This window comes from Rhineura floridana, chromosome 5 (assembly GCF_030035675.1).
Source record: "Rhineura floridana isolate rRhiFlo1 chromosome 5, rRhiFlo1.hap2, whole genome shotgun sequence".
Classification (NCBI taxonomy): domain Eukaryota; kingdom Metazoa; phylum Chordata; class Lepidosauria; order Squamata; family Rhineuridae; genus Rhineura; species Rhineura floridana.
This window is the reverse complement of record NC_084484.1, coordinates 70,548,228-70,575,122: the sequence shown is the minus strand read 5'-3', so window position 1 is coordinate 70,575,122 and position 26,895 is coordinate 70,548,228. Positions and strand designations below refer to the sequence as shown.

The following is a 26,895-nucleotide window of genomic DNA, read 5'->3' as shown; positions in this document are numbered from 1 at the left end:
AATTTGAAGAACCATGGAAAAAATGTTTGCTTCCTACTTTGCATTCCTTGAATACCAAATACAATAGTTGGTTTGGATACACAAGATAAGAGGCTTGCTTCGCCACAGCAAAGGGTTATAGGAAAGAGACACCAGTGGGTATCATTTCACTCAGCAGCCAGAAAGGAGGGTTCCAATGTAGACAAAAAAGACCATTAAGCAAAACTGTGGCTCAGTTACAAATGTCAGTATTCCGAAGTGATATTCATACTCTTTCCAGCTGCCATCTTGCCAAAGATGTACATTTTGTTGTGGAAGTGTGCTCTGAGCCTTTTTGAAACTGCTTTTCCTTTGACGGTACCAATGTCCCAGATAGTTGGTTGTTTGTTTATTAAATTTGTTAGTCACTTTTCTGAAGAAAAATCCAAAGCAACTTACAATCAATAAACTTGTTTTAACTTGTTTATTGATTGTAAGTCGCTAAGTTAAAATCAGTATAAAAACTTAAACAAAATAAAAAGTTAAAAACACACAAACATAACAATGGTAGAATAACCAGAGCTTGGAAAAGTTACTTTTTTGAACTACAACTCCCATCAGCCCCAGCCAGCATGGCGCTGGCTGGGGCTGATGGGAGTTGTAGTTCAAAAAAGTAACTTTTCCAAGCTCTGAACCCACCCCAAAAAGAGACTAAAACATCAAGACCCCTCCAAAATGTTGATGGTTGGCGGTTCTTGCGTGAAACAACACGTTACGTTGGATGTAAAATGGTAAAGAATCATCACAGAGGCTTGAGAAAGTTTAAGAGTCTTTACTTAGACATTAAGGCCAAAGGCTTAAGAGTAGATACAAGTAGAGTTTCTCCCCCCCCCTTCAAGGAGAAGCTCTCAGTTCAGAGACAACACCCAGACAACACAGCACAGAACAGAAGAGCAATAGAACTTTTTCCCAAGCTGTTATCACCCGTTACCATGGCAACGTGTCTGTTTCCCAGGCCAGTCTTAGCTGATAACGCTGCTCCTGCAGACACAAGCTTGTAACTCTTTCAGACCTGATGAAAACATCCTTAGGCAGTACGGCCTAATGCCAACACAAAAGCCCTCCAAAATTAGGAGCCAAATGCCTGGAAGAAGAGAAATGTTTTTGCCCGGAACCTAGAAATTTATAATGATGGTGCCAGGTATGCCTCCCTGGGAAAAGCATTCATAAGCAGGGGGCCACTCCGAGAAGGTCTACTCTTGCGTTGCCAACCTCTGTACCTCCCTCTGAGGGGACACATGAAGAAGGGCCTCAGATACCAAATGCAGGTTTGGTTGGTTCATATGGGAAGTGGAGGCTCTGGAGGTGGAGGCTCTGGAGGGGTCCTGAGCTGTACAAGGCATTATAGATCAAAACCAGCACATTGATTTGAACCTAGAAATTAACTGGTAGACAGTGCGGTTGTGCCATAATTGGTATAATGTGCTCAGATCATCTTGCCTGGTGAGCAATCTGGCTGCTGAATTCAGCACCAGCTGCAGTTTCTAAGCAGTCTTCAAGGCAGCCCCATGTCTAACACATTGCAGTAATCTAGCTTAGAGGTTGCCAGGGCATAGACAACAGATGTCAGGCTGTTCCTGACCAAATAGGGTCATAGCTGGGCCATCAGCCGAAGCAACTGATCCAGGAATACCCCCAAGCTATGCACCTGCTCCTTTAGAGGGAGTGTAACCCCATTAGGAGCAGGCCACATCCCCTCCAACTTGTCTAGGGAACCACCCAGTAACAGTGCCTCAGTCTTGTCTGAAGCAAATTGAGCTTAAGTTTATTGCCTCTCATCCAGTCCATTAGTAAGTTCCCAGATATTGCAAAAATCTTTCAGTGCCCTTATAAAAATGTACCCATGCTCAGAATATGGACTGTCAAATAATATTCATTAGTGCAAGGGGGATAAACTGAGTCTGAGAAAGGAACACTTTAAAATGCTATTTACTCAATTTCTTCTTCTTCTTGAAAAGTCTAGATTAATTAGAAAAAGCTGTGTTAAATATGAGTTTAAGACATTTTGTAGAACTCCTACATGTATGTAAATTGCCAATTTGACATGCTATCCCCACTTTCCTGATCAGTTGTTTGGCATTTGAACTTTAATATACACAATTCCTTATGTGAAACTGTTGTCAATATTGCTTTTTCTAACTTGTGGAATATTTGCAGAACTGGAAAACCCCTTCTTTCTACTTTTGCTTCTACACCACATGTTCAAGAGCTCAAGAGTATTTCTAAAAATGTAACTCAAGGCAAATCCTTCCTTGAAACACTGTTATCTCTGTAACTATAAAATATGACAGAAAGATTGCTCTCTCTTGGGATTGGGAGTGTTTGTGAAAGTGGTGCTCAGAAGAAATAGGACAGATACATACAAAAGTCAAAAACTGTACATTTCCTATTCACTTAAACGGAGGAGGGAACAGTAACAGAATAATGCTTCCACCATGCAAATCAGGAGGGGGAAATCCTGGAGGGCCAGAAGTTCCCCATCCCTGATATAAGCGATTGTGGTGTTTCTTGCTGGAAGAGCTCTGTATGAATAATGTAAGGTTGTCTCCAATTAGTCTTACTCAGAGGAGACCCATTAAAATTAATGAACCTAAAGGAGACATATCAATTAACGTCATTGAGTTTACTCTGAGTAGGACTAGCATTGAATACCACACGTGCAGGTAGAAAGTCCCTGGATCAGGCATTATGATTCAAAGGTCAGCAGTATTCTGATAGGTGCACATGAATTGTATATGGGTGAGCTCTCACCATTTCCCTAGGCATCTTGGTGTGCATTTTTTGGACAGTTGAGGCCACAGAGCCACTCAGAAGCTTAGGGAGTCCCTGATGCACCTTGTTAATGGCACCATCTAACTTGGAAACATGACAACCTTCCCAGAATCACTCTGATTCCCTTTGTAATTAAGAGTATACACAGTGTCAGTGCATACCCCTGGAATGTACATATCCCCACTGTGTGTGTTGTAGTTTTCTTGATGTTGTAAATCAGGGCAGGATGTGCTTGTGTCATCCTGTGTATGCATTATAATCCCCATGTATGACCTGAAGGTAAACGCCATCATATGAGTATGGTTAATAGAAGCTATTGTACTACAGAGCCCAGGACCCGCTCCAAAGGCTGACCAGGCTGGGCCCCGACTGAGGGCCCCTGAAGGGCCCAGTAGTGCTCCCATTCTGTGATCCATGGCAGCATCCACTTCCAACCCTGCCACGGATCTCAGAGAGGGAGCTCCCAGGCACCCCCCCCAATTCAGTCAGCGTGGGATTCAATAAGCCTGCCTTTGTGTCCCACCTATCCTTCCCATCCATGTGAATGATGTGTGCGCCGTGCACACATTCTTGCCATTAACCAAGAAGACTGGTGGAGGCTTCCCCAAGGGGCTGACACCCCTGCTGCCATCTTGTGATGGTAGGCATGCACACATAGCGCACACATGCCTGCCGTCAATCAAGATGGCAGTAGAGTCTTCCCTAAGTAGCTGATGCCCCTGCCGCCATCTTGTTTGATGATAGGCATGCACGCATAGTGCACATGTCATTCACAGGGACAGGAGAGGTAGGTGGGATGTGTGGGCAGGCTTATTAGCCCTGCACTGCATAGGCTATGGCCATGTATGAGGGGGGTTGGGCTATGGTGCCACCGGCCCAGTCATGCCTGGCGCCAGTCCTGACAGAGCCCCCAATTTTATTAACACACTATTATCATGCGTTATCTCAGTGTGGCAATTATGGGGTGTACTGATGGATTGTGAACCATCACAATAATAAATTCACATTACCATTGCTGAGTGATTGTGATCTAGATTTTGAGGAAGCTTTCCTATTTTCTATCACAGTTAAATCAATGTTTTTACTGAACAAAGTTGTTGGGACTAATGCAAAAGCATATAACAGATGGGAATTAATACTAATGATATCAAATCATTTGTTAATGAGTCAGTGAAAAAACTACACTAAAAAAATACAAGTTCATTCTTCATAATATTTTTTTTTAAAAGAAGAGCCCCATAAATCAAATAATTCAAAATGATTTCCAGGTGATATTCAGTTTGACACTTTAAGGAGGAGATGTTAGCCACATATAGGAACAGACTGTGAACTGCAATTCTGACTGGCATAGGTATGAAATTCTTTGAATTTAAAATGTATGCTATTTTTTAAAAAAATCAACTCACTAAAAGCATAATACTTCTACATTGATATAATTGCATATTAATTTATTTGAGCAGGCTCAATAAACTCATAAAAGGGATATTAAACTTTAAAACTGTTTTTAGAAACCTGTAATTAATGACCAATTCTGAGCTATTAGGAAGAAAATATGGTTTTGTGAACTAATTTGGATACCTGTTCCTGCAAGGACTTGCACAGTTTTATTCATTGCAGATCACGCTGTATTATTTCAAGTGCTTGACAAACAACAATAACAATGGTAGTAATATCAGACCAGCTCATGCTTATCAGAATAGTCCCTCCGTCATGGTGGTGAATGCAAATACTTGTATTAGAGGCAAGGATCACATTGATCATGTGTGTATGAAGTATGAACCATATCTCATGGTACATTGTAAACATGATGAGTGTGTGCAAATGTCCACACTCTCCTGCCATGGATATGGTGTTGGAAGTGATGGGATGCAACTCAGCTTGTTGGTGGGTTTGCATGAGGATAAAGTAGACAGAGAGAGGGGAACCGCCAAGCTTCTAGACTGCCTTTCCGACTTGATCTGTGCTGACCTTCTTTCAGGTGGGTAAACTGATACTCTTAGGGGTCACTGGCCTCATTTCCTGCTCCTCCCTCCTTCTTCATCCCACCTTGGGAGAAGAGACAGCTTTCCTTTGACTCTCTCTCTACTGAGATCAAAGGAGCAAGCATGGCTTCTTGCATCTCCAACTTAGTTAGAACTAGGACCTTTTCCCTATCCAAGTATGTATTTCTTATTATAAACTAAGGTTTGACAAAAGTGTGTATGTGATTGAAACCAAAGGGAAGTATGCTTATACAGCCACCTTCTAAGCTGTGTGCTAAGTAACTCTGCTAAATTAATCCAATCCATCTAGTACATGGATGAACTACCTAATGCTAGCCTCTAGGAGATTGGTATGATTTGAACCAAGGAGGAGGAACCTGAGGCCTCCAGATATTGTTGGATTCTGGCTCCCATCAGCCCCAACCAGCATGGCAAATTGTCAGGAATGATGAATGTTGTAGTCCAACAACATCTGGAGGGCCACAGGTTTCTCATTCCTGAAAAATGACAACAGATATATTTGATTTGTGTAATACAAGCTTGGAAACCCATCCTTTCCTTAGGGAACAAGATGGTTTACAGAGCTGACCTGCAACAGCTTTTGGAGATTCCCCTCCCCTCCTTTAGGGAGACAGATGTTGAGGTTCTAGCCTTCTTGGAAGCTACCAGTATTCCAGATGTGGGTGATACAGCATGAATGTTGTAACTCAGCAATGAGAATAAAGCATACAGGACATGTTCGAGGTAACTTTTTAATAAAAACTTTTTCTAAATGAGTACCTGGGCTCAAGTACCACAAAAAACAGAGGAAGTTATTCTGAAGCTATGAAATCAATTACTTCTGAGCCATGTCACTGACTTCAGCAGGATTACCTGTGAAATATATTATTTACAGCCTCAGTATTTAATTTGATGTATATTGGTTTTTAGTATTACACTATATGGGCCTTTGAGGAAAACACCATCAGTATCTATCAAAATCACCTAAGGTCAAGAGAAACAAGTTTCACTTTGTTTTACTTTTCATTTCCAAGGCTATTTGGAATTTGATTAGGCCAGGTGAATTAATGTAACGCACAGGAATAAGCAACAACAGATTGGATCCAATGATCCCTCTGAAGTATCAGACTTCCCCTCAGGTGCCTTTGACTCAAGTGTTTACAACTTGGGGGAAAGGATATGGATTTAAAATGAGATTTAAGTTAATCAGTTTCAAACTGAATGGTTGCATTATTTCCAAACCAATCTGGTGGGCTGAATACATTCCAAATCCACTTGATACAACATAATGCCTAATATTTCTCGTCATAGGAGATTTTTTTTAAAAACAAACTTCAGAAACAGATGCTAGTGCTATATCTATGCTAAAGTTTCCTGTGTTTCAGCCTCAGTTGTTAATGGAGATGGGGAAGACATTAATAAAAGACAAACGTATTGTAGTATAGAATAGATCCAATGAGCTCTAATGGGGTTCCGAGAAAGAATTCTTATCCTCCAGGACAGGATGGATTGGGGAGTTAGTAAAGAAGTTGGTCTTGATGCCAGGGCCACACATTAAGATAGCGCTATTTCCCAACTTTTAGGGTTCCCAGTTCACAATCTGGAGAGCATGATCCCATCTCTGTATGAGCAACTGCAACAGAGGATGGGTCTATGGAGGGAACCATAACGCAGTGGTACATCACATGTGTTCCACACAAAAAGTCTCATTTCAGTCCCTGGCATTTCCAGGTAGGGCTGGGAAAAGCTGCTGTCTGAAATCCCAGAGAGCCGCTACCGGTCATTATTGACAACAGTGAGGTGCATGGACCAGTTGTCTGACTCAGTATAAGGCAGCTTCCTATGTTAGCTGCTGCAGCAATGTCGCTCCATTTTATAATTAACATGTGGGCACTTTACCTCATGGTGGACTTCAAAGATTCCTGGGTGCTGCTGGGGTGTTTCCAGATGGAAGCTTAGTGTTGCAAATAGCGTCTAAGGCCCTCCTCCAGGTACCAACCCATCGGGAAGCCCGGAGGACAGTTACTCGATCTAGGGCCTTTTCTGTAGTGGCCCCCGAATTGTGGAATAGCCTCCCCGAAGAAATACGCCTGGCGCCGATGCTTCTATCTTTTCGGCACCAGGTTAAGACCTGGCTATGCTCCCAGGCATTTTAATGCGTTTAATGTTACAATTTTAAATCTCTTTGTTTCAGTTTATTTATTGTGATATTTTGTATTTCTGTACTTTTAATCTTTTGTACACCGCCCAGAGAGCTATTCGCTATGGGCGGTTTAAAAATGAAATAAAATAAAATAAATAAATAAATAAATGAGATATCACAAATGGAATGTTCACAGCAGAGTTGTTTTTTGTTATATTAAACTTATTAGATTTTTGCCAGAAAGGGAAAATCTGGTTTAAAGGAGAGGGGGATATGAACTGTCATTTTGACACCAATGACACTGTGCAGATTCTGTGAAAATATGCATACTTGAGGAGCATTGATCCTACAATAAACACGCATTTGGAAACATCCCAGAACTATTTTTCAGTATTGGTCAAAGGGAAAACATGAATTGACCTGATGCTGGGAGCTTTTTGCCTGATCTCATGCTTTGCAGCTGTGCAGCTTCATTCTATATTCATTTAGTTACTCTGAGAACCAAGGCTTTTAACTTAGTGGGACCAATAATTTGGAACACAGTCATCTTCTGAAAACATATTGGATTTTGTCAAGCATGTTACACTTCACAGTGGGGTGGTCCTGTGATGTTCCTCTATTAGTGTATATATGGTAAGTGCTGTTTGTATAGGAGATACATGGTAAGTGGAATGAAAGAGGAGGAGGGAGTGAATGGGCAGTAGAATGCTGGATGATTGGCTGAATGTTTAAAATGGCTGACAGTATAAATGGAAGGATGTCAGGTAAATCTGGGTGGATGTGAGGTGGAGTGTGGACGTGGTGGGTTGTTTTGGTGGGTTTTTGAGAGGAGATTGTGTGGAGAGTTGGTGGATGTGAGGAGAGGGTGGAGTTCGGATTAATACTAAGACCAGTACCTCAGGAATAGATGAAACCATATGCTTAAGTGCCTTTATAAAGAAATCTTGTTATCTCTGTTATTTAATAAATATTTTTGGTTTACCAAAGGCCTGATCCTTGGCTGGGGTTTCACAGACCAGAAGGGAGGGTAAGGTAACTACCAAGGCTGAAAAGTGACAAAAGGGAAGGGAAGAATAACACCACAAGTATTCAGAGCAAACCAGAATGATCTGCATTGATACAAAGGGAGTGGGACAGCTTAAGCACTCAGTCACAGAGGTAACCTGATAGAGAGACTCAGGCAGAGTCTCTGGGAATACTGGTTATAGGACGTGACTGGTGGTGCTGCCTAGCAGGGGGATCTGTTGAGATCTGTGCTAGAGCGGGGAGAGAAACCATAAAAAAGGACAGTCCAGACTGGTGGAGTCCCTGGTGGTGCCTAGTGACAGGCAGTAACCACGAGCAGATAGGAACCTGACAGGGAGAGCCAGGGAAGGGCGTCACAGGTCCGCCCTCTAACCTACCCTCCTTCAGGTTCTTCAGCATGCCGCCCACACTTGCTTCAGAACAGACTTACTGAGCCCTTTGTTCTCAGAACTCAGCAGCCTAGTTCATTGCAGGCCACTCCTATGGGCTTATACTACCTTCTTGTGTTCAGATTCCTTCCTTCTTCAAGGCTCTCCCTTGTACACAATTAGCACAGGTAGGATTACTGCTTCTTTCCTCAGCCCAGTAACCTTCCCTTTGGTTCGAGGGTTGCCAGGTCAGAAGCATCCCAAAACCTGAGATTTTAGGGGCGGGCCCGAGTGATGTCACAGGGCGGGCCCGAGTGATGTCACGGGGCGGGCCCGAGTGATGTCACAGGGTGGGCCCGAGTGATGTCATTAAGCATGATACATTAAGCATCAACCACAGTTGCTTGGAGCGTACAATTAAAAAAAAATCTGACTGGAAATTAAGCAAGACATCTTAGCTGAAAGATGGAAGGGAACATTTAATCTAGCCTACATGCTTTTGGCAAGAAGGGTTTAAGTGCCTTCAGGCCAGTCCAGTCACCAGAAGGCCACTGTAGGAAGAAAGGAGCCTAGTGTTGTGGAGATGTTAGATGGGAGCATTCGGGAGTAAAGATGGATGCCCCTGAAAGTTTCAATTCTAAACACACGTACTAAGGGACTAAGCCCCCATAGAACTCAACAGGACTTACTTCTGAGTAGATATAGTTTGGATTGTGCTGTTGGTAAAACTTGACTAGGAATCCTCTGCAAAGACATCCATATCCAAGCGGGTTTGGCAACCCCCTGCCTGGAATGCCCTGCCCTTATCTTTTAATGTGGCTGCTCCACACTTCTTTACAGATTTGACCCTTCACCTCAGAAAGAGGTCTGAGAAATGAGTAAGAGTAAGAAGATTCTCTACCCTTTCTGTCTGCATAGATGCCCTCATCCTTCCCCTGAGCCCAGCAGAAGCTCTAGGCCATGGGGGACACAGTGGCATCTCATAGAGGACACCCTCCCCTTTGCTGGGGTATATGATTTGTGCTGTCCCAGAGCAGATTTTGGGGTGCGTACGTATTTTTTTCTATGTGTTTTTGTCCATTTTGATTTTGCATTGATGCACCTGTACGTGCCCGGTGCCCAGCAGAAGCTCTGGGCTGGACGGGATGCACTGGCATCTTGTAGAGGACACACTCTCCTTTCCTGGGGTATATGATTTGTCCTGGCCCACAGCAGATTTTGGGGTGGGCACCCCCAGTTACTTATTTTTTCCTGTACGTTTTGGTCTGCTTTGATTTTGCATAGATGCCCTCCTCCATGCCCTGTGCCCAGCAGAAGCTCTGGGCCAGGAGGGATGCAGTGGCATCTTGTAGAGGACACCCTCCCCTTTCCTGGGGTATATGATTTGTCCTGTCCCAGAGCAGAGTTTGGGGTGGGCACCCCCAGTTACTTATTTTTTATGATTTTATGACATCATTATGTATTTATGATAATATCAGAAGCCTGATGATTTTGATTGCATAAATGTATTGTTATTCTTGACAGGGAGAGTCCCCCGATCACAGTGATACCCCAACATATATTCTGGGGTTCAGAGACATGTTAAGTTTGGTTTGAAGTTGCTGTAGTTGTCAATTCTCTTTAGTGTTTTGAACTTTCAAGCAAATAAGGAACTGGGAACTAGGAACCAACTTCAGTGTCATATCAGTTAAATAGATTAAAAAGTCACGGGGCGGCCAGCTGACATTTTGGTGTATATCTCTGGAACCAGACCACCTAGAAACTTAATTTTTTTAAAATTGAAGCTGAGAACCGGAGATTAAGGGGTGCTAGCTGGAGAGCCGGAGGGGCGCCCCAAAAACTGGAGACTCCGGCCAAAAAACGGAGACCTGGTAACTCTACTTGGTTCCCTAGAGATTGAGATTGCCACCCTCCTATCTAGTCTGTCAGCACCGGGCCATGTATAGCAGTAAGAGAGAGGGAGCTACCCTCTTCCCTACCTGCCTGTGTTCCTATTAGAAGCACCAAATGCTGTGGGGCTTTTCTTACAGCCATACCCATATCTCCATCTCTCTCCCCCAAGGTCACACCTAGTTCTCAGTGCTTCTGTTTTATCTCTGTACTTTTTCCTCCAGCCTGACCCTGGTCCTGCAAATACTCACGACAGCAAGTGCTGATGGCAGGTGTCTCCTCACAGTTTGGTTAATTTGTTCTGATTATTGTTTTTGTTGCTTCACCAGCAGGGCCCAGAGAGGGTTACAGCAGTTTAAAATTCAGTATTAAAAAAATTAAAAACAAATTTCAATCAACAGGGATAGGGTGGGTGCTGAAAACATACATCTCAAGTGCCAAAGACCAGCATATAACTAGCATTTGCCAAAAACTGTACAGCGAAAGTGATTTTATAGTTTTATGATGTTTTAATGATTGTATTGAATACTGCCTTGGTGGTTTATAAACATTCTTATACATTTATAAAAAAATAAACCTCAGAGCATAGGATCAGGATCTTAGGCTGCACTCCTGTACACATTTATCTGGGAGTGAGCTCCAGTGAAAACATTTGGATTTACATTTTGGTAGACATGTATAGAATTGCATGGTTAATATGGATTAGAATATGAGAGACTTGTCTAAGGGTACACAGTAAACCCACAACAAAACAGGAATTTAAATTCAGAAATGTGGATTCAACTCATTCTGCCCACTATGGTAGTTGTTATAGTAAATCTTAAGATATCAGTTGCATGAAAATGTTTGTCAAGGAGGTGCAACCTGTTCCTGTGAGTGTTTACTTAGAAATAAGTTCCACCTAAGTGGAAATTGCTTTCAAGTAGGGGCAGCTGCACATTGCAATCCTTAAATGGAAACTAATTGTGACTTCTAATTTTCAATTATGGCACATCTCTTAGAAGCGGAATTGTGGTTATTTTCATATTCCCAATGCCTGTGGAAACATGATCATTTCTTTTTTTAAAAAAATATCTATAGCTCTAAAGTTTATCCCTTCATCAACCACCAACATCATTTAATCAGGTTCCCAACTATTATCAAGCAGCATAAAGAACGGTTGAAAGAAAAGCAGTGTTTAAAGAAGAAGAAATCTTAACAAGTAATTTTCAATATGAATTCTTAGTTAGGAAAGATGTCTATATAGCAAGGGAAGAGATCATAACTATTATACTGGTTTTCTCTTCTTCCATATAAAGTTTAAGATTAATTATCTCTAAAACATCATCTGGATTATTAGTGAGAACAGAATAGCAAATCGACAGAAGAGAGAGTAAGATGACTTCAAGATGGCACGTACTAGCTCCCTTTGGGAGGAAAGTTGGGATATAAATTTAATAAATAATAGTAAAATATAGAAAATGTTTGGTAGTAGAAAACTTATCTAGGAAAATAAAAATAACACAAAGAAATAGAAGAAGAAAATAGAATAAACAGTAAAATAGGGCATGCCTTATCAAAGGGTTATATCCAACTCAAGGTCATGCCCATTGGTTTCAATGGGACTACTCTGAGTAGGACTTAGTGGGAAACAATGCAAAAAATATGGCCTTTAGCATAGGAGGGGTTCCTGATCCTTTTAAATTGAACCAGCATTACTTCACCATTTTGTGTCAACCCAGAGTCCAAGGTTTTTATCTATTTTTGGAGTAGGCCCTGTCATCAGTATGTGTCTTTCTCCTGTCCCTTATTATCCCCACCTTTACACTTTTTAATGGACTTTAGCCAATTTCTCAAGTTGTATACCTTTCCCTCACCACGCTATCTGTTAAGATTGTCATCTTGTATCACAAGGTCCTTTATATTTTCCATCAAAGGCAGCTGGAACTCTCTCCACACAAACACACACCCATGTGTATTTGCTTTGTGGTCCTCTCGTCCCCCCCTTCTCTCATTGACTATGCAGCATCTATCTGAAAGGTCATACATCTCTGCTCTCATTATGGTATCTGGTTTTCTCTCTCCCTTTTTATTTCCTGGTGTATGGATGCTTCCAGACTGTTGCTACTGTATTTCTAGGTAGGATGAAATCACATTCCTGCAAATTCAGGTTGTACAATTCTAGTTGATTGGGAGGTCTTGTGCAAAAAACCCTGCTTCCTCCCCAAAGACTGGGCTTTTTGAGAAAAGGAAAATAATGGGAAAATGCACTGGAAAGTGTGAGATAACACTTGCTTTGATGCAATGTCATGAGGCCTTCCTGCAAGCAAATCAGAATAGCCCATGTTGTCTAATCTCTCTGTGAACAAATCAGGATGAATGCTTAATAGACAGGTTCTCTAGAAGCACCTTCTTCTTTCTTCAGACTCTACACATGAAGGGATATTTGGGCTGGGAGGGTTTTTCCTTGATGGGAAGTATGATTGGCCCATGAAGCCATAGTTATGATGTAATATTGTCATAAAACCAATATGAATCTGAAAATGTATTTAAAAAAATATGCATGGAAAGAGAAAATGCTGGCTGATGAACCCATCCAAAAAACTTCTAGTCAATTCACACAGCTATTTTTGATGTGGCACACTTGATAGCAGTTGGCTTCTTCAGTGGATTTTGGATTGCTTGAACCAGACAAATGCTTCACCATTTGTCCAGATTGCAATAACAATTTACTGAATTTGTATGTCATAAATTGGTTGCTCTTCTAGATGCTTCTGTGTTGGGCCACTTTCATAGTCATTGAATGATATGCGAATGAGTGGCTTTATAGTTATAGGAAACTCTTGAAAAGGAAATCACAGTGAGTTACTTTGATAGATGGATCTACAAATTTCAGTAAAATGTATAATTGTCCTTGTTCTCTTTGGTACTTAACTGCAATAATTTCTTCCCGACTTTTTCTTCCTTCCCCCCACCTTGGAATGTGTTCATTGTGTTATTACTGCTATTTACATACCTACAAACTATTTTTAAAAACTGTATTATGGTAATACTGATGCATCTGGGAAAGGGTGGGGACAAAACACAAATTCTTTTTGCAATTATTCTGTGATGGTGCATGGTGTTTCTTTTCACTTTGATTGCATTGCTCACCCACATGTCTCTGGCTGTCTCATTTAAACATTGCTCTCTCTCTCTCTGCATTTTTGGACCCCAGCTGCTAGCCTAAGCTAAGGTTTGTTCAGTGTCAGGGGGTTCAGTTCTATGTGGTGTGGATCATGTTGCACTTTGAGGGATAAAGAAATATAAAAATTAGCAAGAAATCTGAAAGCACCTACTCAAAATGAAAAATATGTCTTGTATAGAAATATTTGCGGAGGCGATGTAACACAGGGAGTGTATTAAGATTCAAAGATATCAGAAATGCAGGGTTTTTTTTAATATAGTTTTAACATCATTTGCTTTTAATCTCCTATCAAGTATTTTGCCTGCATATTTTCATAGTGAGCAATGCTAACTTGAACTATGCTGTCTACATTGAACAAAAAGAACAGGCAAGGCCTGAGCAAGTAAAAAAACCCCACAAAACAAGGTAGAGGTATCTGTCTAGTGCTCAGCAGTGCTGGACAGCTAAATTTACTAGCATGCTAATATCAGTCTGAGTACTGTAGTCTGCCCACACAGAGCCTGTTGCCAGAATGCTCCCCACTCCAACCGTCTCAAAACCTCCACATTTCCTCTCCTCCCATTTTATGGCTGATTTTCTGTAGGGCTTCCTCCTGGTTTTGGCCAAATATCAAACTATACATTCAGATCATATAGCAGGCAATATGCCTGTTCTTGGAAGAAGGAAAGGAAAGACTGCAAAGTAACCATCTACATAATTGTCCAATCACCCTTGGATTCCCTTATCACTACTATGTTGCAACATGGTATAACTTGTAACATGTGGATAATAATTAAAACTACCCTTTACGAATCTCATTCTTTATTTTATGCTGCAATTCTCAAGTTCATTCCTCATGTCCTTTCATATCTTCAAATCGAGTTTATAACTTGATCTGGTGATGGTGGTTCTTCCTAATGAGGCAGATAATCTAATCACGTGCAATGTTGTGTGTGCTATCCTCTTTCATAACCAGCATCTATGGGAAAGCTTAGATTAATTCCAGTTTATGAGAAAGGCTGTGATGACAGGCAACACCAAATATTCTCACATGTTTCAATCCAGTTGTGTGCTATTGTTTGTCCTAGTTGTTGTTCCTGTTTGCCACTGCTGTACAATTGCTTAGGGCTTTTTTTCTTCTGTCTCCATTACTCACAGGATGGTCACAGCTGTGTGGGCATGCCACAATCTAAAGGCTTTACAAGACTGGATGTGATAAAAATGGAACTTGAACATTAAAAATGACTTTCACAGAAACTAGCTCAATACAGCTTACTGCCTTTCAGTATGTGAATTTATTGGAAACAAATAATTTATAACAGGAAGAAAATATTACATTGCACACCTTCGGACTTTGCTAATGACAGAAGAGTTCTGTAGTTTATTTATTTATTTATTTATTTTTATTTGTTACATTTATATACCGCCCCATAGCTGAAGCTCTCTGGGCGGTTGAATTCTAATGAATGATAAGTATCCTGGTTATAGTTATTATTACGGTGATTTAACAATATTACCAAACTATTAGGGAAAATGGAGGGAAATAGTAAATGACAGTTGAGAGGGTTAGATGGATTCTTTGAAATATTTAAGCTTTGAGATTTGGTGGGTGGTGGGTGGGGAAGGGCTAGGGATACACCTACCTGAGTGGACATCCTACATAATGGAGATAGTGGTCAATCTCCATTTGAAGCTTCTTCCTGGTAAGATGTCTCAAGGATGGGTCATTTATTTGTTACTTAGTGTTAAGTAACAGAGTGGCTGGACAACCAGCCAGATGGGCGACTAATAAATCTAATAAATAAAATAAAATAAATAAGTTAAGTAAATGCTTATAATTTTTTCTTATTTTACTTTTCATTTCTAATTTAATTACTCTGACTTTTATTTGTGAACCCTTTTTGGAGCAAGTTACTGAGATTATAATTGCTAAACATTGCTGGTATGGTTACAACTTACTACTTTTACAAAATATTTCTGATAGCTTGGATTTTCTAAATCATAACCAATGGCATGTTCTGAACTGACAGTTACAACATGGAATGTAAGAGATCTAGGAACAGTGATAAAAAGGAAAAAAGTATGGAAACATGCTAATAGTAAAGTCATCTTTCTTCAGGAGACACACCAGAAGAGAATAAGACACTACTGCATACTACCAACAGCGAATGGCCAATGGTATGAGGCTCCTGGATCCTCTAAATCAAGAGGAGTGGCTGTGTGGGTTAGTAATGATTTGGGCTTTATTTTGAAAGATACACTAAGAGATGACCAAGGCAGGTACCTTTTCCTTAAAGGCACTCTAGGACAGGGGGCCTTTGCTCTAACCTTGGGAACAACTTATGTTCCAAACACTAATCAAATTGGTTTCTTGTCACAAACTCTCGAGACACTTGATGGCTTTAAGGAAGGCTCAGTAGTACTAGGGGGAGATTTAGTTGCTAATCCAAATATAGACAAAACAGAGGAAAAAATCCAGGATATCCTTTATATCAGGCGAGAAGCTAAAAGATCTCTTCCTTAAGTACAGTTTTCTGGATGTCTGGCATCTAGATCATCCAGTTAGTATATACATGTTTCACGTGTAAAAATAGGTATTTTACTAGAATTGATTATATCCTAATTTCCTCTTCACTTTTCTCTCATTTGAAGTCCACCAATATTGGTCACATATTAATATCAGATCATGCACCTGTACATATAACGTTGGAACTGGCACCATCAAAACCTTGTGCATACACTTGGCGTTTAAATCCATTACTCTTGGAAAATAAGGAAATAAGACATGAAACATTGGAAACAATCAAAATGTTCTTTGAGATACATGATTCTACTCAATCACCACCTGCTCTGCTTTGGGATACCTTAAACAGTTCTCAGAGGACAATTCATTTCAGAAAATAGTAGATTCAGGAAAGCTAGGGAACACTCAAGGAAATTACTTCTTGATGAAATAATTTCTCTGGAAAATATGTACAAGAGGAACAGCAGCATGAGGGTATATCGTATTTTGATAAAGAAAAAGACAGAATATGATGTCTTAGTACAAGTACAGTACTAACTTCTTTGCAATATGTTAATCAGACTTTCTATGAATTTGATAATAAAAACTCAAGACTCTTGGCAAATAGGCTTAAAAAAAAGAAACAAATGAATGTTGTCTCCTCCATTCTACTAGAAGGGGGAATTAGAACTTTTGCAAGAGATAAAATTACACAGCGCTTTCAGGAATATTATGAATAATTATATTCATCGATGGATGTAAATGTTAATAAAGTAAATGAGTATTTACAGAGAGCAGGATTGAAAACTATTTCCAAGGCACACAAAGAGCGCTTAATGACTCTATCACGACTGAGGAAATAGATTGGGCAATTAAGAAATTAAAGTTGGGAAAGTCACCAGGAACTGATGGGTACATTGGACTTTTTACAGCGTATTTGGCACTGAACTAATGCAATTTTTGAAATTGCTCTTTAATAATATTTTGAGGGGAGGAACAATTCCAGAAACTTGGAAGCAGATATGTATCACGGTTATATTAAAGCCAGATAAAAATGGTGAAGTAGTAGAGTCATACCGCCCAATATCTTTAATTAATATTGATGCAAAAATATTCACCTCAATATTAGTGGACAGGTTGGCAAATGTGATCCCAATTTACCTGTACCAAGATCAAGTAGGTTTTGGAAGGGGTAGGACTATAGTGGACTCTTTATGCAGGTTATTTAATGCAGTATACTATAGTAACCGTACAAAGAGGCCATTGACAATCATTTTGCTTGATGCAACCAAGGCTTTTGATAAAGTTCTCTGGAAGTTCCTTTTCCAAGTTTTGTTTAAAATGAATCTTGGTGAGAAGTTTATAAGCATAATACGGAGTCTGTATGAGGGCTCAAGAGGGTGTGTTCAGGTAAATGGAACTGATTCTCAGATGTTTGAAATTGGAAGAGGTACAAAACAGGACTACCCACTATCACCTTTACTCTTTGCTTTGGCAATGGAGCCATTAGCTCAAATTTTGAGGGCTGAGAATGTTATTAAGAGATTATGGTTAAAGGGTAAATCACATCTGTTAAATCTCTTTGCAGATAATGTTGCTGTTCTGGTAACAAATCCTATCAGTGGTGTCACTAGGGTTGGTGTCACCCAGTGCGGTAACTCATGGTGTCACCCCCATGGACCTCCTCCCATACCAGACCATACAGAATCCTTAGTAATGTTTTTTGTACTAATGTTACACGTAAATTGTAATTCCCGTATATCCCTGAATGTAATGGCAATAGTAGTGACATAAACAACTAGCAAATACACATATGACAAGATTGTTAAGCATATAACTAATTTCAGGGCTTGAAAACTAATATTTCTGCTTCCAGTTTCTTCTTTTTGGTACATGGCAACATCCCGTTAATTTGGGGATGCTATGATGTACAAATGAAATACAGCAATTCAGGTCCACATATTCATATTCAGAAATACAAGAAAAATGGGAGGGGGTCACTTTTTATACAGTTACATTGCATCTTGCCCTCTGTAAAACAGGGATATCCTTAGTGTGCTCCACTGTTACAGTATTTCATCATAATTTTCCATACAGCATACTACTGGGAGACAGTAGGGGAAAAAACAACAGTTGACTTTATCACAATCATAAAATGAGGAATGGTTCACACATGTGCCCATCCTTAGATTTATGTTCTGCAAAGCTTTGAAGCACTAGAGGTAGAAAAACCTTGGCCCTCCAGATGATGTTGGATTCCATCTCGCATCTTTCCCAGCCTATATAGTAAATGGTCAGGAGTGATGGCAGTTGTAGCCCAACAGTATCTGGAGGGCCACAAGTTCCCCATCCTGCACTAGAGGCTAGAGTCAATCATACTAAATAGGAGACTAGGCCCTCCATCAATTATGGGGCAAATCCATAAGAATAATGCATTTTGAGACATTCCACATGGCAGCAACAGAGGAAGAAATAGGAAGCAGGGCCTACTCCATTGGCTCTTCTGAAAGACCAGCTCCAAGGAGCCAGTATGGTACAGTGGTTGGACTAGAGGCTGGGAGACCAGGGTTCATATTCCCCACTCAGCCATGAAGCTCACTGGGTGACCTTTGGCCAATCACTGTCTCTTAGCCTAACCTACCTCACAGGGCTGTTGAGGATAAAATAGAGAGGGAGTAAACCATGTACACCACCCTTGAGTTCCTTGGAGGAAAGATGGGATAGAGAGTAGATTTACTGTCCTCAAGTCGATTCGGACTTATGGCGACCCTATGAATAGGGTTTTCATGAGGCTGAGAGGCAGTGACTGGCTCAAAGTCACCCAGTGAGCCTCATGGCTATGTGGTGATTCAAACCCTGGTCTCCCAGGTCGTAGTCCAACACTTTAACCATGTAATAATAAATAAAATTACAATAACATTTGGATTCTTCTCCCCCCTTGCATTGTTTCAGTTCAAGCTGGCCAATATAACAACGTTAACAATCAGCTTGCTTGTTTTCTTTTTCCCTCCTCATTGTTTTTCCATATGTGTTGTGTTTTTTAGGTTGTAAGCCTGAGGGTAGGAACTGTCATGTTTGTTATTATCTTATGTAAGCCATTCTGGAAGCCTTTTCAGCTGAAGAGTGGGGTTAAAAAATTGGCATAAATAAAAAAAATGTATATATAGTTCTTCTACATGCTTCATATATATTATCTCAGTGAACGTTACACATAGATCAAGATTGGGGGCTAAATTTGGCTCACAGGAATTCCAGGTGCCCCTTTAGTTGCCAATACAGAGAAATGAAGCATGGGCATACAACAGGCGAATCCAAGATCAATCCTCTCTAGAATCAAGAAAGGATGCATTGATGAGGAAGAGCTCTGTTGAACTAAAATCTCACACCCTTCTGATCCCAAGAAGAAGCCCATTTATCCCAGTTTTCTAATTTGGCACTCCTTGTTGAGGATCTCCCCATCAATAACAGATGTGACCCCCTCCCTTTTCCTCCCCCAGGAAAGGAGCAGAAGCAGCTGTAGGAAGGATGCTGCTAAGCCAGGCTCTTTTGTCTCCCCTTTGAAAAGGGAGGAGTAATCATTAGGGGCAGACACAGAGCCCCCCCTCTGCTCCCTCCTTCCATCCCACTGGCTGAATCTATAGGTGGCTCTCAGGTTGCCTTGTCAATCACAGCCGCCCAGGAGCCGCAGGGTTGTGCCGTGCTCTCGCAGCCACCCAACAGGTTGGAAAGTCATTAATTACTTACTTGGCCATGCAGGTTTGCACTCAGGCAGCTCCTCTTGCCGTGCTAAGGTAAGGGGGCAGGTGGCTAACACAGAGACCGCGGGAAGCGTTAGTCATCACCGGCTTTTAGCGCTGATGCACTCTCACAATTTCTATGCCCTTGCTCTTGGGATTCCCTAACAGTGGTTTTGCAGTCTGCTTTGGCTTGTGTTGCCAGCTCACTCCCCGAGACTTGCAGGGCAAATGCATCCTGCCCTGCTTCCTGGTGCCTAGGGGTGGCTCTGGGTGTGACCCCCTCTGATGGTGTCACCCAGTGCGGTCCGCACCCCCTGCACCTCCATAGTGACGCCGCTGAATCCTATGCAGGCCATTCCTAGGCTAATTGAAATTATAAAGGAATATGGATTTCTGGCTGGCTTACAAATTAATTTTGATAAATCAGAAATGTTATGTTTTAATTTGGCTCCCAAACTACAAGCAATTCTACAACCGGATACTCAATTAAAACTTTGCGTTTCTACACTCAAATATCTTGGGGTTTTCATTTCTAAAAAAATAAATAAAACTGAATTACTTAATTATACTCCTTTGATAAAGAAGATAAGAAAATTGTTGCTGGATTGGAAACACTTGTCTCTTTCATGGATGGGCCGAGTTGCAGCAGTGAAAATGATGGTTCTCCCAAAGTTATTGTTTCTCTTTTTTCTCAATTGCCATCACCACCCAGAAATTAAGAAGTTGGCAAAATTTGTTACTGAGGTTCATTCATCAAGGGGAAAGGCCTAAACTTCGTTTATCTATTTTATATAAGAGGGCAGCACAGGGGGGTGTAGGAATACCCAATTTGAAACTGTATCATGATACTGCTCACTTGAAAAATTTGTTGCCGGTAATTCAGAAAGATATGAATCGTTTAAGGTTGTCTATGGAATGTCTAGCCTGCTGGAAATTGAAAATTAGAATTTTACCTTTTTTAGCATACAGGGAAAAAGACCTTCATTTCCTAGATAACCCCTTCTTATTAGCAGACTTGTCTGTCTGGAGGTTGTAGAGGAAGAGTTTGATATCTCAGCCAACTCCTATTATTCCATTTCTTCATCATCCATTATTTTACTATCAAAATAAGCTCTCAGACTTTGCTTGTTGAGAGGTGAAGGGGCTTTACACATTACATGACTTATTCATGAATGAAGTTCCATTTACTATTAAACAAATTCAGGACAAATTATATCCACATTAATGTACTTGGTATCAGTTACTTCAAGTTCAGCACTTCTTAACAATACCTTCCATGGAGGAACAGGGACAAAAATCATTGACTTTGAGAAGTATTTGGTGGGAACATCATTCACTAATAAGGGTTCTTTATCATCTTTATTTAAAATATTACTAGATATAACTACTGGGACTTTACATAGTCTACGACAACAATGGGAGGAAGATGTTGGTATGGAGATTGATTCTGTAAAATGGGAAAATTTATGGGATAAATTCCCATTTCATTCAATATCAGCAAAACTGCGAGAAAATTCATACAAAATTATTCATAGGTGGTATTTAACTCCATTAGTTTTGCATAGAATCAATAATACTGCTACACAGAGGTGTTGGAGGGGGTGTGGAGAGCTTGGAAGTTATTTTCATATGTGGTGGACAAGGGCTGCTGTTCAGGCATTTTGGAAAAAAAGTGTTTCATGAAATTGGGATGATTACAGGGCAGAACATCAAGTCTGATCCTCTAATGGCTCTCTTGTCAATTTTCCAAGGAGATAATCTATCACTGCACTCTAAGTATCTAATAGTAACCTTACTAGTGGCAGCAACAATTGTAATTGCTCATCATTGGAAAAAGATTGATTACAATTTATTAGAGTTATGGTACTCACAGGTATGGAACATAGCTTTAATGGAAAAATTAACACAACAAAGATTGGCGACGCAGGATCCAAATAAAAAAGACAACTTCCATATTAAATGGTTTATGTTTATAAGCTATGTTGCAGTGTGGGAGCATGATTTCTATAAGCCATCAACTCATGCCTCATTATGGAGGGATATCTTCTGGTAGCCTATGTAGTTTATTGCACTAAATCCATCTACAAAAAGGAAATTCCTAGATCTGTATGGCGTTCCATGTATAAAATGTTATGCTTTTTAAAGCTTGCATTAATCTCAGTAACTCTATTCTCCATTTCTTTTTTATTTATTGATTTCTTATTTTTATTATTATAATTTTAAAACTTTTTTATTTTAATTTTTTCTTCCTTTTAAAATTTATTGATGTATATGTTTTGATTGTATAAGCTATATGTCAGTACATTGTAACAGACATTTAAATTGTTACGAAGTTTTTGATTTATACACTTAAGAAGTTGATTTAAAAAAAAGAAAAAAGAAAGAATTTAAGAAATGTAGTAGAAAAAGTTTGAGCATCTTGGTCAAGAGTCTTATTGTATATGGGGTTATGTGAGTGTGTGTGTGTGTGTGTGTGTGTGTACATGGACCACTCTAAAATGACTATACAGGAAAACTCAAAGTGGAAAAGAGAACAATTATTAAACGAGGGCTATTAACACAAAAATGATTTTTTATATGCAGCAATGTGAATAATGCTCCTTTTTACCTTTCTTTGGTTGTGTGTTATGTATTGTATTATATTGTTCTGATATTTGTGTGGCAAAGAAGAAATAAAACATATTTAAAGAAAGGATGGTCATAGCTAATCAGAGAACATGTAGTGGCAATGATAACATGGCCAGACAGATTTGTCACTGAGGGTAAGCAAAGTCAACTTAGAGTGAAGGCAATTGATCTTCCATTACTCATATGGATGGTCCCAGTTAAGCAGGAATCAGGTGATGTCATGATGTTACATTGCCAATCAGATTTGGCTACCTGCTGGTATTACTAAGGAGAAAAAAGAGCGAGGGCAGCACTTTCTGTATGGATTGATAGTTTGCAGAAATTATGAATTTTTGCTCAAGTGTGTGTCTGAGTGGATATTTGGCCCTGACAAAAAGGTTAATGAAAAGCAGCATTGCAGCAAATATCAGTTCAGATGTAGTTGATCATCATCTTCATTTTTAAAAAACTGTTTTGACCATGATAAATATAAAATCTTCTGCACACCCATCAGGAGTGTTTTAAAACAAAATGACCATCATGTTGCTATCAGAGAAGAGGGTTTAAAATTTTCCCATATCTGACTGTAAGTAGAGATATTTGAAACATTTTCTCTGGCTTTTATTTCAAGATAGCTTTCTAAGCAGATGCTGAAAGCTTAAGGAAACAAAGATCAGAAAGGCATTTAGAAAATCAGTGTCCCACCATCTGGCTGGCAAATTCACCTACTGATCAGTTTATGTATGCTGATGATAAGCATAAGTAAACAATGTGTTCAAAAGGGTAGATTAAAAAATGCAGATATTTGGTGTGGGGAGAAATCTAAACCTGCTATTTTATCCCACCCTTAGTCTGACATCTCTTTCCCTCTCTCTGTCTCATTTTATGATAATGGTTATTGATGAACAGTGTTCCAAAGGATTTGCAGGAACTTGCTCCTTATAGAAATACCGGGTTGATTATATCTCCTTTGAAGCCTTTTAGTTTTCAATTGACTTTAATGACAAATGATTCATTCTTGGAGTCCCAGTGCATCACTCTTTCAGAGTTCTGGCTTGGGCATGATCCCTTTCTCTTCACTTGTAAGTAGAGCTGTGCACATATGACCTCTTGAAATTCTGCACCCTGTTTGTGGACAGAGAAACTGGGAGGGCCATTTCACTCAATTTCTCCAGGGAGAGAAGAAATTCTCAAACAGTTCCTCAAGGCTGGGCCTGACCCTTAGCAGTGACAGTAGGTTCTGTCTTTTTTCATTAGGTATTTATTTATTTATGCTGCCACTGCATGTGACAGAAGCAATGGTGTTGGCAGCCTGGCCATCCAGGAGTGGCTCTGCTCCACTGCCGACTGGGATAGGGATGGGGATGGGCAAGGCAGTGAGGTCAGGGCTGCATGGGCACCAGTAAGTAGCAGCAGCACTGCTGCTGGGAGGCTTTTCTTCAGCTCCACTCCACATTGTGGTGGTGGTGGGGAACAGTGGCTACCTCATAAAATGATAGAGGATATTTGAAGAAAATTCTGCAAACTGGCTTTTTTCTAGGAGGATGAGACTATGTAAAATATAATTTTTCTCAGAAAAAATGTCTTCTGCTCTATTCTACAGGTAAACATTATATGCTTTCAATTTTTAGAGATTCTGATCAACCTAGATGCCAAAACCTACATGGTGTGCTTTGTATTATGGACTGCCCTCAGTGAGTATAGTGAAAAAATGTTTGAGTGATTATTTGTCATGCCTGGCCAGTGGTGGAAAAACAATGTTAGAGATAATTAAGGCTGTTTAAGTAACGAGGTCAAGGCATTTAATAATTCCACTAAAGATAATGAAACACCTGTTAAATGACAATTACATTATCCTTGCCTTCTTCAGTATGGGGTTCCAGGCACCTTCCTGTACTAAGTGGTCTATCAATATGCTGGTGATGATGGGGCAGAACAGCTACAGTCTGCTGAATGCACTCAACTCTGCAACGCAGGAGACTTGGGTTACAGTCTCTTCTAACACTACTATCAACACATAGCTTCACTCAATGTATTTGGCACGGGTGAGTACGTTTCTTTACTGAAGAGAGACTTACTGAAGTCCTTGTATGACTGAGAGTCACAAGAATTGCACCGTGTGCCCCAATTGTCTCTGCCACCTCATCCTATCTTCCTTTCCCTTGCAGTTCCTCCCCTTGTTGTAGCTACTATACTATTGGTTGACTCACTTGGACCACAATCCTTCCTGCTTCTGCACATCTGGCTTACTTGATTCCATCTGTTTCTTTTCCTGCGTTGATCATTTGTTGCTCTCTTACATGCCTGTCTTTATAATTTCAGTATGATAAATGAGTCTGACCAATGGAACAGGTGGATCAGCACTGCCATTTTCCTATGAAGTATTTTTGTCTGATTCCTCTGTCTATTATATCTTCAGTATATTTAGTGCTTTCCATCGTATTTTTTTTTTAATGCAAGCAGGATATAGTAGCTGTACCACCCGCTCCCAATCCCAGGGTGTGTCTGAAAGATGTGAAATCTGGTATATAGAGAAAACGATGTATTAGTTTTTTTGTCTGTTTCAAAATGTTAAGGGAGCCAAGTCAAATTGCTCAGGAATGACCCCATTTCTGTTTAGGGGGCAGACATAATTCAAAGTGTTATATTTTCTGATACAAATCCAGAAAATTTCTATATAAAGAAATATCAATAACTTTCTACATGACCAGCCATTAAAGTTATTATTCAAGGCAGCAGTTTGGTACAAACAGAAAGCATATGCCATCATTTCAAACCTTGTAGGATCCATGCTTTTTTAATCATAAAAATGAAACAAGTGAAAGCCATGATAGAGTGAAGGGTAAGAGAGGTCTATGTGGGGAAATGGGTTCAATTGGCTATTCCTAAAAGCACTTCAAAATGGCAGGATCAAAAAGGGTTAGCTAAGCTATTAATCTCAGTTCAAAGAGCCATCAAGTAAACTCCCTACTGTGCTCAGAACTAGATTGAATCCTTATGAACACTATAACCAGTTGGCTCTGGACCTTGTAGAGCAAGCAAAAACAATGGGAAGGCAAGGGATTTTATTGTTCTTTTTGTCGAGCTTTGTGCCTGCTGGTTTTATGAGCCTCTCACTTATATTTAAAAACAGACCCAAGTTTATTTTGTTAAATTGTTGTTCTCCTCACTGTATAGGAAAATTGTCGCCAAGAAATGTGCTTAGTTGTTATTTCCTTGTGTATGTATTTTGAATACAGTAGACATTTTTACTTGCAAGGGCAGAAGAGTGACAATAATACATTTAGTGACTTTTTCATAAGTACTCAAAGTGCTTCAAGTAAGCATCTCAATAATTCTTAATACAAACTTGTATAATAGGCCAATATTATCCCCATACGAAGAACAGAGGCTGAAAGTTAATGGCTTGCCTAAGGCAGCCTGGTAATTGTGATTGAAACTGGGGACTTCCAGCTCATTCCCTTAACTATATTGGTATTTGCTGGAAATTGAAAATAAATATAGGTGGTGCAGGGAAAGAACTGAATATTATTTTGCTTCTGTGATAACTGATGATGAAAGAATGTGAAAAGATGAGAACTGGCCATTTTTCAATTCTGTGTAATGAATGGTGATGAGAGAATTCTCCTAATCTCAAATTGGGATGGCTTTGTTCTTTCTGAATTTTTCTGTGTTGTCTTCCATAAAGGGCCGACTCCAAAGGGTGGCCAGGTGGGGCCCTGGCTGAGGGCCCCTCTACTCCCCTTCCACAATTCACGGCAGGATCACTGCTCTGGATCGCAGAGTGGGAGCTTCGGAGCCCCTGCCATTCCCTCATTCAACCTACCTTTTTCAGCTGTGTTTTGAAGCTGCATGCATAGCATGTGCAGGGCTGTCCTTAACCAAGTTGGTGGCCAAGGGTTCCCTAAGAGGCTGAAGCCTCTGTTGTCATCTTTGTTGATGGCACGCATGCATGCTACGTGCGTGCATCCCTGCCATCAGCCAATATGGTGGCAGAGGCTTCAGCCCCTTAAGGAAACCTCAGCCACCATCTTGGTTAAGGGTAGCCTTGCACGCACAATGTGTGCAGCCACAAAACACAGGAAAGAAAGGTAGATTGAGCAAGGGAATGGCTGGGGCACCAAAGCTCCCGCTCTGTGATCCATGGCAGCGATCCTGCATGAATTGTGGAAGCGGAACACCAGGGCCTGGGCCAGGGTGGTGCCCAAGGGCCCCAGCATGCCTGGGGCTGGTCCTGCTTCCATATGACGTTCCAGACCAAATGTAGAGCTTTAGAACACACATTTTATTAATAAGCAAGCACAGATATATGTACAACATCCACTGTACTTAAACTTCTCTAAATGACCATGCTAACTGATATGCTTGCTTGTAATTTGGGATGGCTTTGTGGTTTCCAAACTTTTCCAGGCAATTCTTGGGAAATGAATGGGCTTTTTCTGAGAACTTTTTCTCCCTTGAAATTTTTCAGCCTTCTAGCTCATCCCAAATGCTTCCTTGCAGGCAGATTACCTTTCCTATTTTGTGAGCCCCTACCCCCTTCCCTATATGAAAAAAAGCTTACCTTCCAATGGCCAGGCTTTCTCAGAGGTCCAGGGAGGCTCAGACCACTTCTAGCTTTTGAGACGCCTGGCCATAATAAAATAAATAAATGATGGCACATGAAAATAAAATAATGCACCAAAAAGAGTAATTTGTTTATAT

General features: G+C 40.3%; 1 long non-coding RNA gene across 3 annotated transcripts in view; it reads left to right on the top strand.

Annotated features, from left to right (window-relative positions):
- Positions 1 to 26,895, top strand: part of LOC133384996 (uncharacterized) — a 97,232-nt gene that overhangs the window by 50,383 nt on the left and 19,954 nt on the right. For 2 of the 3 annotated variants that reach the window (XR_009762751.1, XR_009762749.1), the window contains exons 2-3: positions 23,795 to 23,885; positions 24,062 to 24,236. This is a non-coding gene — a long non-coding RNA (uncharacterized LOC133384996). Of the gene's footprint in view, positions 1 to 14,502; positions 14,630 to 23,794; positions 23,886 to 24,061; positions 24,237 to 26,895 lie in introns of all 3 variants that reach the window. The other variant, XR_009762750.1, reaches the window with a different exon arrangement.